General features: G+C 52.1%; 1 protein-coding gene across 1 annotated transcript in view; it reads right to left on the bottom strand.

Moving 5' to 3' along the window:
• Window positions 1-5,327, bottom strand: part of LOC143959405 (asialoglycoprotein receptor 1-like) — a 42,479-nt gene extending 37,152 nt beyond the window's left edge. Inside the window, exon 1 of the mRNA XM_077468045.1 lies at window positions 5,164-5,327. The gene's annotated coding sequence lies outside the window, so the exon portion shown is untranslated. The remainder of the gene's footprint in view (window positions 1-5,163) is intronic.
• Between the last annotated feature and the right edge of the window lie 8,938 nt (window positions 5,328-14,265).

Below are 14,265 nucleotides of genomic sequence, written 5' to 3' on the forward strand. Positions count from 1 at the left end.
AGCACGCCAAATATAGAGAGATGAATGGATGAGAGACAGGCAGACATGTCATTTTACTGGATTAACATTTTCTTGATGACAGCGCCCTCTGTAGAAAAAATCCTGCAGAATTATTGATGCCACAGATAGATGGACAGAGGAATGGATGATGGACAGACAGACAGATGAGGCATTACTCTCCATTCTCAGCCTCTCAGGCATTGGTCCATGCAGGAAAGTCCAGCAGATGATTGGAGATGAGGAATAAAGGAAATAAGTGAATAAATTGAAGATGTAGGGTGGAGGTATGAAGGGTGACCTCCACTGCGTTGTTGGATGGAGAGAGATAAATGGAACATTTCTATGGAGTTCCAGAGTAGCGTCAATAACTTCTCATTACAGAAGGAGATTTCCTGTAGCAGAGAGACTGAGGGAACGGCTGGCTCTTCAGACTCCAGTTCCCATTCAGCTTGATTCAGAAGATCGAGTCTTTCCCTGACCCCCATCAGACACTTATTTAGGCAACCTATGAAAAAACTGATGAAGGATTCAAGGTTCAGAAGAGAAAGCAAAGAGGAACTTGTGGTCCAGAAGAGGGGCTGAGGAGATATCTGGGGTCTGGAAGAGGGGCTGAGGAGATATCTGGGGTCCAGAAGAGGGGCTGAGGAGATATTTGTGGTCCAGAAGAGGGGCCGAGGAGATATTTGTGGTCCAGAAGAGGGGCTGAGGAGATATCTGGGGTCCGGAAGAGGGGCTGAGGAGATATCTGGGGTCCGGAAGAGGGGCTGAGGAGATATCTGGGGTCCAGAAGAGGGGCTGAGGAGATATTTGTGGTCCAGAAGAGGGGCTGAGGAGATATTTGGGGTCCGGAAGAGGGAATGAAGAGATATTTGGGGTCCGGAAGAGGGGCTGAGGAGATATTTGTGGTCCAGAAGAGGGAATGAGGAGATATTTGTGGTCCAGAAGAGGGACTGAGGAGATATTTGTGGTCCAGAAGAGGGAATGAGGAGATATTTGTGGTCCGGAAGAGGGGCTGAGGAGATATTTGTGGTCCGGAAGAGGGCTGAGGAGATATTTGTGGTCCAAAAGAGGGGCTGAGGAGATATTTGTGGTCCAGGAGAGGGGCTTAGGAGATATCTGGGGTCCGGAAGAGGGCTTAGGAGATATTTTTGGTCCAGAAGAGGGACTGGAGGAGGTATTTTTGGTACAGGAGTGGGACTGAGGAGGTATTTTTGGTCCAGGAGAGGGACTGAGGAGGTATTTTTGGTCCAGGAGAGGGGCTGAGGAGGTATTTTTGGTCCAGGAGAGGGACTGAGGAGGTATTTTTGGTCCAGGAGAGGGGCTGAGGAGGTATTTGTGGTCCAGAAGAGGGACTGAGGAGGTATTTGTGGTTCAAGAAGAGGGACTGAGGAGGTATTTGTGGTCAGAAGAGGGACTGAGGAGGTATTTGTGGTCCAGAAGAGGGACTGAGGAGGTATTTGTGGTCAGAAGAGGGACTGAGGAGGTATTTTTGGTCCAGAAGAGGGACTGAGGAGGTATTTGTGGTTCAAGAAGAGGGACTGAGGAGGTATTTGTGGTCCAGAAGAGGGACTGAGGAGGTATTTGTGGTTCAAGAAGAGGACTGAGGAGATATTTATCATCCAGAGAGACCAGGGATGGATAAGTGTGAAAGGGTCAGGGAGGAATGTATGGTTCATCCCAGCCTTCTGAAGGAAGAATCCCACCTTATATAGGACTGATTTTACTCCTAACTGACTGACTGTAATATTCTGCAGATCAACGTTCCTGTAAACAGAGAGAACTCTGGGACCAGAGGAGGTCGGAGTCCATCACTCTATGTAAATAAATACGGATCACACCCCGGTCCCTTTCTAGTTCTCCTGGGGGATTCCCTGCATTGGTGACACCGGCTCAGCTGAATCTGATTTCCAAAAATGACCTTTTAATTGTCGAGAATTGAAATTTGTTCTCAACCATGAAGTGTAAAAGGCAATTCTCAGCAGATGGAAGTCGGGGTGAAGAGGGTGGGGGCGCTATTGAGGTCTTTCATTTTTTTGCTGCCTTTCACCATTTCTAATCATGTGATTCTGAACACGGGAACTTTTCCTGTCACACTTATCAGCTGGAGGAAAACAAATAATAAAATGACAGAAAAGGTCAAAGTGCAACAACAAAAAGGAAGCTGTTATATTTCTGAACTTTATAAATAGTTATTGACAGCACAGAGCCCGTTCCCTCCCCCGCCCATCTTTGCTGACAGTGTGGATCTACTACAGGATGGAATATTTACTTCCATCCCTCCAGAACAGACCAAAACCAAAAAGATCAGACCAAGACCAAACCAGACCAAAACCAAACCAGACCAAAACCAAGAGCAAGACCAGACCAAAACCACCTCCAAAACCAAACCAGACCAAAACCACCTCCAAGACCAGACCAGACCAAAACCAAGAGCAAGGCCAGACCAAAACCACCTCCAAGACCAGACCAGACCAAAACCAAACCAGACCAAAACCAAGAGCAAGACCAGACCAAAACCAAACCAGACCAAAACCAAGAGCAAGACCAGACCAAAACCAAACCAGACCAAAACCAAGACCAGACCAGACCAAAACCACCTCCAAAACCAAACCAGACCAAAACCACCTCCAAGACCAGACCAGACCAAAACCAAGAGCAAGGCCAGACCAAAACCACCTCCAAGACCAGACCAGACCAAAACCAAACCAGACCAAAACCAAGAGCAAGACCAGACCAAAACCAAACCAGACCAAAACCAAGAGCAAGACCAGACCAAAACCAAACCAGACCAAAACCAAGACCAGACCAGACCAAAACCACCTCCAAGACCAGACCAGACCAAAACCAAAAAGATCAGACCAAGACCAAAGACAAGACCAGACCAAAACCAAACCAGACCAAAACCAAGAGCAAGACCAGACCAAAACCACCTCCAAGACCAGACCAGACCAAAACCAAAAAGATCAGACCAAGACCAAAGACAAGACCAGACCCAGACCAAAACCAAGAGCATGACCAGACCCAGACCAAAACCAAGAGCAAGGCCAGACCAAAACCACCTCCAAGACCAGACCAGACCAAAACCAAGAGCAAGACCAGGCCAAAACCACCTCCAAGACCAGACCAGACCAAAACCAAGAGCAAGACCAGACTAAAACCAAAAAGATCAGACCAAGACCAAAACAAAAACCAAGAACAGACCAAAACCAAGAGCATGACCAGACCAGAAGCAAATCAAGATCAAGAGCAGATCAGAAAAAGATCAGACCAGATCAAAACAAAGACCAGACCAAAAAACTAAAGCCGCGTACACACGGGCGGACTATCCGTCCAACTAAGTCCGTCAGACAATCCGACAGACAGTCCGTCCTACTTTTGAATGAACGGACTTGACCACACACGACGAACAGACAGTCCGCTGAAAGCGTGCGCGATGACGTGTACAGCACGTACGACGGGACTAGAAATACGACGTCCAATACACTGCAATGCAACCTTCCGCCGTGTAAATCCTTTCTGAGCATGCGCCATACTTAGTCCGTCCAACTTGCCTACACACGAGCGGACTGTCTGCTGAAACCAAGTTTGGACGGACAATATTACGGAAATTCCGAAATACTTAGTACGCCAGACTGTCCGCTGAAAAAGTCAGCTGAAGCCCACACACGAGCGGATTGTCCGCTGAAACACGTTTCAGCGGACCAAGTCCGTCAGACAGTCCGCCCGTGTGTACGCGGCCTAAGAGCAAGACCAGACCAAAACCAAGAGCAGGAGCAAAGACCAGACCAAAACCAAGAGCAGGAGCAAAGACCAGACCAAAACTAAGAGCAGGAGCAAAGACCAGACCAAAACCAAAAGCAGGAGCAAAGACCAGACCAAAACTAAGAGCAGGAGCAAAGACCAGACCAAAACCAAAAGCAGGAGCAAAGACCAGACCAAAACTAAGAGCAGGAGCAAAGACCAGACCAAAACCAAAAGCAGGAGCAAAGACCAGACCAAAACTAAGAGCAACACCAGACCAAAACCAACTCCAAGACCAGACCAAAACCAAGACCAGACCAAAACCAAAAAGACAAGACCAGACCAAAGACCAGACCAACCCAAACCAAAAACCAAGACCAGACCCAGACCAAAACCAAACCAGAAGCAAATCAAGAGCAGATCAGAAAAAGATCAGACCAGATCAAAACCAAGACCAGATCAAAACCAAGACCAGACCAAATCAAAACCAAGATCAAGAACAGACCAGACCAAAACTAAAACCAAAGACCAGACCTAGACCAAAACCAAGTCCAAGATCAGACTAAACTGGACCAGACCAAACCTAGACCATGACTAGCACCCCCCAGGTCAGACACAGCAACGTTTAAAGAGTAACCCTACCCAGGCTGAGAAGAGGGGTAGGCATAAGGGGTACTTTAGTAGGAAGGGGGGACTAAAAAGGGCAGATCCTGAAACCTACACTGATGAAGTAGTTGATGGCTCTGGGGGGGCATATTTTGGCCATGTTCTTTGTAGGCTCTGGATCACATGATGGACCATACACATTAGGATTGTTCTCTATGGAGACGGGACATGGGGAAACCTCCAGCTTCTCCCAACCCATCCCTGCTCCTGAAGTATCCCGTGTGCCCGGAGGGAATGTTCAGATCGTCTGAGGGAACTGTGAACACGTGCAATATTGTGTCTACAATGCCCCTCCCCACCGAGCAACAGACCAACCGGGACCATGTGGCTGGAGCACTACAAGAGCCTCCAAAAATGGACAGAAATACCATCTGCAAGGTCAGTTCAATGACCGCACTGTCCGGTGTCACCACCATGAGGGCGGGGTTACCCTTTAATTAGCGGACTCTGGGGGAGGAGCGAGAACGCATTATGATGACTGACCCCATATTGGTGATAACGATTGGGTGGGCTCCTCACACATCCACCAATCTTTGGTGACATCATAGACTGTCCCTGCTTCGTCTGGGGGGGTGGGGGGATTTTAGGGGGTAAAAAAAAGGATGGAGAAGTAAAGTGGATTGGATATCCCGGAGTTACCCCTTAAATGGCCAGGCCCATCTCCCCCACCCCCTCTTCCCAGATGCCATATCCCCAGAGGGACCACCTGCAGCAATGGAGCGCCATCCTCTGACCGGACGGGGCGCTGCGCCTTACCTCCGCCAGATCTTCTCCGTCCGATGCTCCCGGAGGGACTGCGGCGGAGGGCGAGGGGTCTTCCGAGTCACCCCCCAATTCCCGGAAAGGAAAACTGCCGACTCCACAATCTGCCCTCCAATATTACACAACATCGGAGTTCTGGAGAATCGAAAACTTCCCTCCCCCTCCCCCCCCCAACCAGATATAGAAAAAACAGGAAATCAGATAAAACGAGGGGAGGGGGGAGGGGATCCATCATTAACCCCTTCATGTCCTCCATTCTATGTACTGCACCCCTACACATGGAAACCAATCAGAGAAAACGGGGGGACGGGGAGGGGGGAGGGGATCCATCATTAACCCCTTCATGTCCTCCATTCTATGTACTGCACCCCTACACATGGGAACCAATCAGAGAAAATGGGGGACGGGGAGGGGGGAGGATCCATCATTAACCCCTTCATGTCCTCCATTCTATGTACTGCACCCCTACACATGGGAACCAATCAGAGAAAACGGGGGACGGGGAGGGGGGAGGGGATCCATCATTAACCCCTTCATGTCCCCCATTCTATGTACTGCACCCCTACACATGGAAACCAATCAGAGAAAACGGGGGGACGGGGAGGGGGGAGGGGATCCATCATTAACCCCTTCATGTCCTCCATTCTATGTACTGCACCCCTACACATGGGAACCAATCAGAGAAAATGGGGGACGGGGAGGGGGGAGGATCCATCATTAACCCCTTCATGTCCTCCATTCTATGTACTGCACCCCTACACATGGGAACCAATCAGAGAAAACGGGGGACGGGGAGGGGGGAGGATCCATCATTAACCCCTTCATGTCCTCCATTCTATGTACTGCACCCCTACACATGGGAACCAATCAGAGAAAACGGGGGACGGGGAGGGGGAGGATCCATCATTAACCCCTTCATGTCCCCCATTCTATGTACTGCACCCCTACACATGGAAACCAATCAGAGAAAACGGGGGGACGGGGAGGGGGGAGGGGATCCATCATTAACCCCTTCATGTCCTCCATTCTATGTACTGCACCCCTACACATGGGAACCAATCAGAGAAAACGGGGGACGGGGAGGGGGAGGATCCATCATTAACCCCTTCATGTCCTCCATTCTATGTACTGCACCCCTACACATGGGAACCAATCAGAGAAAACGGGGGACGGGGAGGGGGAGGATCCATCATTAACCCCTTCATGTCCCCCATTCTATGTACTGCACCCCTACACATGGAAACCAATCAGAGAAAACGGGGGGACGGGGAGGGGGGAGGGGATCCATCATTAACCCCTTCATGTCCTCCATTCTATGTACTGCACCCCTACACATGGGAACCAATCAGAGAAAATGGGGGACGGGGAGGGGGGAGGATCCATCATTAACCCCTTCATGTCCTCCATTCTATGTACTGCACCCCTACACATGGGAACCAATCAGAGAAAACGGGGGACGGGGAGGGGGGAGGGGATCCATCATTAACCCCTTCATGTCCCCCATTCTATGTACTGCACCCCTACACATGGGAACCAATCAGAGAAAACGGGGGACGGGGAGGGGGAGGATCCATCATTAACCCCTTCATGTCCCCCATTCTATGTACTGCACCCCTACACATGGGAACCAATCAGAGAAAACGGGGGACGGGGAGGGGGAGGATCCATCATTAACCCCTTCATGTCCCCATTCTATGTACTGCACCCCTACACATGGGAACCAATCAGAGAAAATGGGGGACGGGGAGGGGGGAGGATCCATCATTAACCCCTTCATGTCCTCCATTCTATGTACTGCACCCCTACACATGGGAACCAATCAGAGAAAACGGGGGACGGGGAGGGGGGAGGATCCATCATTAACCCCTTCATGTCCTCCATTCTATGTACTGCACCCCTACACATGGGAACCAATCAGAGAAAACGGGGGACGGGGAGGGGGAGGATCCATCATTAACCCCTTCATGTCCCCCATTCTATGTACTGCACCCCTACACATGGAAACCAATCAGAGAAAACGGGGGGACGGGGAGGGGGGAGGGGATCCATCATTAACCCCTTCATGTCCTCCATTCTATGTACTGCACCCCTACACATGGGAACCAATCAGAGAAAACGGGGGACGGGGAGGGGGAGGATCCATCATTAACCCCTTCATGTCCTCCATTCTATGTACTGCACCCCTACACATGGGAACCAATCAGAGAAAACGGGGGACGGGGAGGGGGAGGATCCATCATTAACCCCTTCATGTCCCCCATTCTATGTACTGCACCCCTACACATGGAAACCAATCAGAGAAAACGGGGGGACGGGGAGGGGGGAGGGGATCCATCATTAACCCCTTCATGTCCTCCATTCTATGTACTGCACCCCTACACATGGGAACCAATCAGAGAAAATGGGGGACGGGGAGGGGGGAGGATCCATCATTAACCCCTTCATGTCCTCCATTCTATGTACTGCACCCCTACACATGGGAACCAATCAGAGAAAACGGGGGACGGGGAGGGGGGAGGGGATCCATCATTAACCCCTTCATGTCCCCCATTCTATGTACTGCACCCCTACACATGGGAACCAATCAGAGAAAACGGGGGACGGGGAGGGGGAGGATCCATCATTAACCCCTTCATGTCCCCCATTCTATGTACTGCACCCCTACACATGGGAACCAATCAGAGAAAACGGGGGACGGGGAGGGGGAGGATCCATCATTAACCCCTTCATGTCCCCCATTCTATGTACTGCACCCCTACACATGGAAACCAATCAGAGAAAACGGGGGGACGGGGAGGGGGGAGGGGATCCATCATTAACCCCTTCATGTCCTCCATTCTATGTACTGCACCCCTACACATGGGAACCAATCAGAGAAAACGGGGGGACGGGGAGGGGGAGGGGATCCATCATTAACCCCTTCATGTCCCCCATTCTATGTACTGCACCCCTACACATGGGAACCAATCAGAGAAAACGGGGGACGGGGAGGGGGGAGGGGATCCATCATTAACCCCTTCATGTCCTCCATTCTATGTACTGCACCCCTACACATGGGAACCAATCAGAGAAAACGGGGGACGGGGAGGGGGAGGATCCATCATTAACCCCTTCATGTCCTCCATTCTATGTACTGCACCCCTACACATGGGAACCAATCAGAGAAAACGGGGGACGGGGAGGGGGAGGATCCATCATTAACCCCTTCATGTCCTCCATTCTATGTACTGCACCCCTACACATGGGAACCAATCAGAGAAAACGGGGGACGGGGAGGGGGGAGGGATCCATCATTAACCCCTTCATGTCCTCCATTCTATGTACTGCACCCCTACACATGGGAACCAATCAGAGAAAACGGGGGACGGGGAGGGGGGAGGGGATCCATCATTAACCCCTTCATGTCCCCCATTCTATGTACTGCACCCCTACACATGGGAACCAATCAGAGAAAACGGGGGACGGGGAGGGGGAGGATCCATCATTAACCCCTTCATGTCCCCCATTCTATGTACTGCACCCCTACACATGGAAACCAATCAGAGAAAACGGGGGGACGGGGAGGGGGGAGGGGATCCATCATTAACCCCTTCATGTCCCCCATTCTATGTACTGCACCCCTACACATGGGAACCAATCAGAGAAAACGGGGGACGGGGAGGGGGAGGGGGATCCATCATTAACCCCTTCATGTCCCCCATTCTATGTACTGCACCCCTACACATGGAAAACCAATCAGAGAAAACGGGGGGACGGGGAGGGGGGGAGGGGATCCATCATTAACCCCTTCATGTCCCCCATTCTATGTACTGCACCCCTACACATGGGAACCAATCAGAGAAAACGGGGGACGGGGAGGGGGAGGGGGATCCATCATTAACCCCTTCATGTCCCCCATTCTATGTACTGCACCCCTACACATGAAAACCAATCAGAGAAAACGGGGGACGGGGAGGGGGGAGGGGATCCATCATTAACCCCTTCATGTCCTCCATTCTATGTACTGCACCCCTACACATGGGAACCAATCAGAGAAAATGGGGGACGGGGAGGGGGGAGGATCCATCATTAACCCCTTCATGTCCTCCATTCTATGTACTGCACCCCTACACATGGGAAACAATCAGAGAAAACGGGGGACGGGGAGGGGGAGGGGATCCATCATTAACCCCTTCATGTCCCCCATTCTATGTACTGCACCCCTACACATGGGAACCAATCAGAGAAAACGGGGGACGGGGAGGGGGAGGATCCATAATTTACCCCTTCATGTCCTCCATTCTATGTACTGCACCCTACACATGGGAACCAATCAGAGAAAACGGGGGACGGGGAGGGGGAGGATCCATCATTAACCCCTTCATGTCCCCCATTCTATGTACTGCACCCCTACACATGGGAACCAATCAGAGAAAACGGGGGACGGGGAGGGGGGAGGGGATCCATCATTAACCCCTTCATGTCCCCCATTCTATGTACTGCACCCCTACACATGGGAACCAATCAGAGAAAACGGGGGACGTGGAGGGGGAGGGGATCCATCATTAACCCTTTCATGTCCCCCATTCTATGTACTGCACCCCTACACATGGGAACACAATCAGAGAAAACGGGGGACGGGGAGGGGGAGGGGATCCATCATTAACCCCTTCATGTCCCCCATTCTATGTACTGCACCCCTACACATGGGAACCAATCAGAGAAAACGGGGACGGGGAGGGGGGAGGGGATCCATCATTAACCCCTTCATGTCCCCCATTCTATGTACTGCACCCCTACACATGGGAACCAATCAGAGAAAACGGGGGACGGGAAGGGGGGAGGGGATCCATCATTAACCTCTTCATGTCCTCCATTCTATGTACTGCACCCCTACACATGGGAACCAATCAGAGAAAACGGGGGATGGGGAGGGGGAGGGATCCATCATTAACCCCTTCATGTCCCCCATTCTATGTACTGTACCCCTACACATGGGAACCAATCAGAGAAAACGGGGGACGGGGAGGGGGAGGGGGATCCATCATTAACCCCTTCATGTCCTCCATTCTATGTACTGCACCCCTACACATGGGAACCAATCAGAGAAAACGGGGGACGGGGAGGGGGGAGGGGATCCATCATTAACCCCTTCATGTCCCCCATTCTATGTACTGCACCCCTACACATGGGAACCAATCAGAGAAAACGGGGGGACGGGGAGGGGGGAGGGGGATCCATCATTAACCCCTTCATGTCCTCCATTCTATGTACTGCACCCCTACACATGGGAACCAATCAGAGAAAACGGGGGATGGGGAGGGGGAGGAGGATCCATCATTAACCCCTTCATGTCCTCCATTCTATGTACTGCACCCTTACACATGGGAACCAATCAGAGAAACGGGGGGACGGGGAGGGGGAGGGGATCCATCATTAACCCCTTCATGTCCCCCATTCTATATACTGCACCCCTACACATGGGAACCAATCAGAGAAAACGGGGGGACGGGGAGGGGAGGGGGATCCATCATTAACCCCTTCATGTCCTCCATTCTATGTACTGCACCCCTACACATGGGAACCAATCAGAGAAAACGGGGGGACGGGGAGGGGGAGGGGATCCATCATTAACCCCTTCATGTCCCCCATTCTATATACTGCACCCCTACACATGGGAACCAATCAGAGAAAACGGGGGACGGGGAGGGGGAGGATCCATCATTAACCCCTTCATGTCCTCCATTCTATGTACTGCACCCCTACACATGGGAACCAATCAGAGAAAACGGGGGACGGGGAGGGGGAGGATCCATCATTAACCCCTTCATGTCCCCCATTCTATGTACTGCACCCCTACACATGGAAACCAATCAGAGAAAACGGGGGGACGGGGAGGGGGGAGGGGATCCATCATTAACCCCTTCATGTCCTCCATTCTATGTACTGCACCCCTACACATGGGAACCAATCAGAGAAAACGGGGGACGGGGAGGGGGAGGATCCATCATTAACCCCTTCATGTCCTCCATTCTATGTACTGCACCCCTACACATGGGAACCAATCAGAGAAAACGGGGGACGGGGAGGGGGAGGATCCATCATTAACCCCTTCATGTCCCCCATTCTATGTACTGCACCCCTACACATGGAAACCAATCAGAGAAAACGGGGGGACGGGGAGGGGGGAGGGGATCCATCATTAACCCCTTCATGTCCTCCATTCTATGTACTGCACCCCTACACATGGGAACCAATCAGAGAAAACGGGGGACGGGGAGGGGGGAGGGGATCCATCATTAACCCCTTCATGTCCCCCATTCTATGTACTGCACCCCTACACATGGGAACCAATCAGAGAAAATGGGGGACGGGGAGGGGGGAGGATCCATCATTAACCCCTTCATGTCCTCCATTCTATGTACTGCACCCCTACACATGGGAACCAATCAGAGAAAACGAGGGGACGGGGAGGGGGAGGGGATCCATCATTAACCCCTTCATGTCCCCCATTCTATGTACTGCACCCCTACACATGGGAACCAATCAGAGAAAACGGGGGACGGGGAGGATCCATAATTTACCCCTTCATGTCCTCCATTCTATGTACTGCACCCCTACACATGGGAACCAATCAGAGAAAACGGGGGAAGTGGAGGGGGAGGGGAACCATCATTAACCCTTTCATGTCCCCCATTCTATGTACTGCACCCCTACACATGGGAAACAATCAGAGAAAACGGGGAGGGGGAGGGGGAGGATCCATCATTAACCCCTTCATGTCCCCCATTCTATGTACTGCACCCCTACACATGGGAACCAATCAGAGAAAACGGGGGACGGGGAGGGGGAGGGGATCCATCATTAACCCCTTCATGTCCTCCATTCTATGTACTGCACCCCTACACATGGGAACCAATCAGAGAAAACGGGGGGACGGGGAGGGGGGAGGGGATCCATCATTAACCCCTTCATGTCCTCCATTCTATGTACTGCACCCCTACACATGGGAACCAATCAGAGAAAACGGGGGGACGGGGAGGGGGGAGGGGATCCATCATTAACCCCTTCATGTCCCCCATTCTATGTACTGCACCCCTACACATGGGAACCAATCAGAGAAAACGGGGGACGGGGAGGGGGAGGGGATCCATCATTAACCCCTTCATGTCCTCCATTCTATGTACTGCACCCCTACACATGGGAACCAATCAGAGAAAACGGGGGACGGGGAGGGGGAGGGGATCCATCATTAACCCCTTCATGTCCTCCATTCTATGTACTGCACCCCTACACATGGGAACCAATCAGAGAAAACGGGGGGACGGGGAGGGGGGAGGGGATCCATCATTAACCCCTTCATGTCCTCCATTCTATGTACTGCACCCCTACACATGGGAACCAATCAGAGAAAACGGGGACGGGGAGGGGGGAGGGGATCCATCATTAACCCCTTCATGTCCCCCATTCTATGTACTGCACCCCTACACATGGGAACCAATCAGAGAAAACGGGGGACGGGGAGGGGAGGGGGATCCATCATTAACCCCTTCATGTCCTCCATTCTATGTACTGCACCCCTACACATGGGAACCAATCAGAGAAAACAGGGACGGGGAGGGGGGAGGGGATCCATCATTAACCCCTTCATGTCCCCCATTCTATGTACTGCACCCTTACACATGGGAACCAATCAGAGAAAACGGGGGGACGGGGAGGGGGGAGGGGATCCATCATTAACCCCTTAATGTCCTCCATTCTATGTACTGCACCCCTACACATGGGAACCAATCAGAGAAAACGGGGGACGGGGAGGGGGGAGGGGATCCATCATTAACCCCTTCATGTCCCCCATTCTATGTACTGCACCCCTACACATGGGAACCAATCAGAGAAAACGGGGGATGGGGAGGGGGAGGAGGATCCATCATTAACCCCTTCATGTCCTCCATTCTATGTACTGCACCCTTACACATGGGAACCAATCAGAGAAAACGGGGGGACGGGGAGGGGGAGGGGATCCATCATTAACCCCTTCATGTCCCCCATTCTATATACTGCACCCCTACACATGGGAACCAATCAGAGAAAACGGGGGACGGGGAGGGGGAGGGGATCCATCATTAACCCCTTCATGTCCCCCATTCTATATACTGCACCCCTACACATGGGAACCAATCAGAGAAAACGGGGGGACGGGGAGGGGAGGGGGATCCATCATTAACCCCTTCATGTCCTCCATTCTATGTACTGCACCCCTACACATGGGAACCAATCAGAGAAAACGGGGGACGGGGAGGGGGAGGGATCCATAATTTACCCCTTCATGTCCCCCATTCTATGTACTGCACACCTACACATGGGAACCAATCAGAGAAAACGGGGGACGGGGAGGGGGAGGGGATCCATCATTAACCCCTTCATGTCCCCCATTCTATGTACTGCACCCCTACACATGGGAACCAATCAGAGAAAACGGGGGACGGGGAGGGGGAGGGGGTCCATCATTAACCCCTTCATGTCCCCCATTCTATGTACTGCACCCCTACACATGGGAACCAATCAGAGAAAACGGGGGACGGGGAGGGGGAGGGGATCCATCATTAACCCCTTCATGTCCCCCATTCTATGTACTGCACCCTTACACATGGGAACCAATCAGAGAAAACGGGGGACGGGGAGGGGGAGGGGATCCATCATTAACCCCTTCATGTCCCCCATTCTATGTACTGCACCCTTACACATGGGAACCAATCAGAGAAAACGGGGGACGGGGAGGGGGGAGGGGATCCATCATTAACCCCTTCATGTCCCCCATTCTATGTACTGCACCCTTACACATGGGAACCAATCAGAGAAAACGGGGGGACGGGGAGGGGGGAGGGGATCCATCATTAACCCCTTCATGTCCTCCATTCTATGTACTGCACCCCTACACATGGGAACCAATCAGAGAAAACGGGGGACGGGGAGGGGGAGGGGATCCATCATTAACCCCTTCATGTCCCCCATTCTATGTACTGCACCCTTACACATGGGAACCAATCAGAGAAAACGGGGGACGGGGAGGGGGAGGGGATCCATCATTAACCCCTTCATGTCCCCCATTCTATGTAC

Source organism: Lithobates pipiens, unplaced genomic scaffold (genome assembly GCF_037356315.1).
Source record: "Lithobates pipiens isolate NorthernLeopardFrog02 unplaced genomic scaffold, aLitPip1_a1.2 Scaffold_73, whole genome shotgun sequence".
In the NCBI taxonomy this organism is placed as follows: domain Eukaryota; kingdom Metazoa; phylum Chordata; class Amphibia; order Anura; family Ranidae; genus Lithobates; species Lithobates pipiens.